Source organism: Solanum verrucosum, unplaced genomic scaffold (assembly GCF_900185275.1).
Source record: "Solanum verrucosum unplaced genomic scaffold, falcon-dt-bn FXZP01000300.1, whole genome shotgun sequence".
In the NCBI taxonomy this organism is placed as follows: Eukaryota; Viridiplantae; Streptophyta; class Magnoliopsida; order Solanales; family Solanaceae; genus Solanum; species Solanum verrucosum.
Genome location: NW_026019920.1, coordinates 198,018 through 201,098, shown reverse-complemented (window position 1 = coordinate 201,098; position 3,081 = coordinate 198,018). Strand labels below are relative to the sequence as shown.

General features: G+C 31.5%; 1 pseudogene; it reads left to right on the top strand.

The window, feature by feature from the left end:
- The first annotated feature begins 1,464 nt into the window (after positions 1-1,464).
- Positions 1,465-2,528, top strand: LOC125823386 (F-box protein At3g08750-like; annotated as a pseudogene).
- The last annotated feature ends 553 nt before the right edge of the window (positions 2,529-3,081 follow it).

The window sequence follows — 3,081 nt, the reverse complement described above, 5'->3', positions numbered from 1 at the left end:
CAGAGTTTGACATACCTAAGAACTTCTATCAGTCAAAGAAATTTCTTATCAAGTTAAAATTGTCGTATGATATAATTGATTGTTGTGTTAATGATTATATGTTGTTCTACAACACTGATAATGAATTAAAAAATAATTTTCTTTGAGCTCGAATCCTAAATGTTGGTCTTTCTTCAACCAGTTTTTAACCCCACTTTTTAACACCACTGGGAAGGGTCTTCCTTTTCTTAAGAATAAAATAATTAAAATAGGGTTTGACATTGACCCGTGTCTTATTTTATTAGAAATAATTACAAAAAAGGGGAACATAAAACAAAAAACCTCCCTAAGTAACATCAAAAATCTAGAAGAGATTACATATATAAAACTAGAGTAAATTTGCACATGATAAGGTTAAGAAGGTTAACAAGTGATTTTTTAAATTAAAAAAAATAACTTTTTATAAATATTTAGATAAGGCTATTCATCATAAGTTAATTTGGACTACATATCTGTAAATTCTTTTGATTGGCTGAATTGAGCGGATTGTGTTTTCATTGGACTACTTTTTGTATCCTAATTTTTGTTCGACACAATATCTACGAATAGTTCTTGAGGAAAGAAACATATTGTTCTTGAGGAGCTTGACCTTCCCAGGGAAAAAATCATGATGGATTGAAGCACCATCCTTCTTTTATTCTTCTCAACAGTATTTTTGAGTTTCCAACGAGATTTTTGTTAGGATTGAAATAATCAAATGTTAGGCGAAAACTGGCAAAGCAAACCTTTTCCTATAAGAGAAAAAACTAGTCAAATATGAAAAAATTGTGTTAGGAAAATTAGCTTGTAGATTCATTGGCTAAATGAAGTTCAATAATAATCAGAAAGTCACTTTTTCTTCTCCCTTCAGTTTTGTGGTAGTTTACTAAAAGTTGCTTAAGGTGCTTGCGGGTTTAGTTCTATACTGAACAAGTAAAAATAGATAGAATGAGTACTATATTTCTTTTTTCCTTTTAAAGTATGAAATATATTCTTTCTCATACTTCCTTCCTCCCATATTATTTTTTCACATTACTTAAAGCATTTGTCCTAAATTATCTGTCAATTTATAAGATCAATATAGAATTACTTAAAATTATTCCTTTTCCCTTAATATTAAATAATTGTTTGAATAAGACATAAATAGAATAATGTAAAAGAATTAAAGGATAAAGTTAGTAAATAATTTATTCTAAATCCTTAAATGGCTAGTAAAGGGAAAAGTATTCAAAGTAAATGAGAAGGAGGAAGTAGTATTTACATTTGCATGACTAATTGTAGAATAAAATTTAATATGAGAAATGTAGTCAAAGTATTTTTAATTTGCATGACTAAAAGTAGAATAAAATTTACTGATGGTAAAATGAGGAATGTTTTGTTTGTCTATTTAAAGAAGCAAATTGTTGGTTGAATCCCTCCTCATTTCTTTTCATTTTCCCAACTACTATGCATGGTTGTGTGGCTAATTCCCCTAAAGATATAGTCAAGGAGATTTTGTTGAGGTGTCCTGTGAAGTCGTTGTTGAGATTCAAATATGTCTGTAAGAATTGGTGCACTCTTATCAAAACCCCTGAATTTGTTCAACAACACTTGAAAAATCACAATCCCCCACAACTCTTGATTTATGATAATGGTGACATTGATGATGATGACGAACTTTCCATAACCTTGATTTCTGAAGAACATTGGCGAAGATTCATACGTATGAAACAAATCTTCGATTCTGTGGATGGCTTGTTTTTCATGGTTGGAGAAATTGATCGTGAGGTTTCATGTGCATTATGGAATCAAGCGACTAGGGAGGTGAGACCCCTGCGTCTCCCTATCCCGATAGCCAGAATTCATGATTCACCTGTGTTCGGGTTTGAATTGGACTCCTTGACTTGTGACTAGAAAGTGTTTTAGTTTCACATTAATAATTTGTGTGAACATTATGCATCGGTCTACTCGTGTTCTAGGGACTTGTGGAGAATTTCAGACCTGAAATCCCCTACTTTACAAACGTGAAACACACATTTGTTACTGCTTATTTGAATGGAGCTTATTACTGGCTGCTAACTGGGGGCAGCTATAGTAATTACACCATTCTTTTGTTCGACTTTGGGAGTGATATGTTTAATGTGATTGAAGGGCCAGATCATCAATCTTTTGATAGTAATATGTTCGGTTTGATGTCGGTTGATAGTTCCATTTCCATCTTGAACTTGAACCTGCGTACTATGTTTGCTTATGATATATGGGTAATGATCCAACCAGGTGTATGGAAAAAACTTGTTCCCTTTCAATGCTTCTGTAGGATTAAGTCTTGTTATGATAGCTCTCTCATTTTGGCAACTAAAGATTCTCATCTAGTCTCCTATGATGTTCGGACTAACAAGACGAGGCATCTTGGATTTCAACATCCGGGCTTGAGAAAATATGCAGAGTATGATGACGGTTGTGGAGTTTTTTATTATAAGAAGAGTTTAGTGAAAATTAAACGACAAGAGGATGAAGATCTAGACCATTAATCGATCTTTACTTTTAAATTTTGATACCATGCATGTTATTGTTAAAAATTTATAATAGGTACTTTTATCGTTTCATTAATAATTTTGGATCAACATTTTCTTGCATTCCTTTTGTTGGGGAAATAGTTGAAATTTCACAATAATAATATAATTTATTATTTAACTAAAGTAGTCCTGAAAATAGATAAATATTACTATGATGATATTTAATTATTAGTGCGTAAATTAATACTTGAGTCGTGCTGGGCACTGTCCTAAGAAACTATTTCAACGGTGTGAAATGTTTCCCAGGATTAAACAAGCCTTCCCTATCTTAAATAGAGGATACATGAATCAGCAAATTAATTATCATTAGCAAGATATTTAGAAAATAAAATAAATAACGAATAATATAGATAAAGTAATTAAACTAGAAAGCCATAAGGAATAGAGGAGAGAAGTAGATAGAGGGAGAAACAACAAAAAAAAAAGATATATGAAGTGTGTTTTGCAGAGTGAAAGTTAATGCCTATTTATAGGCCAAAATGTGAGCTTTCCTTTTGACAAGTGTCAA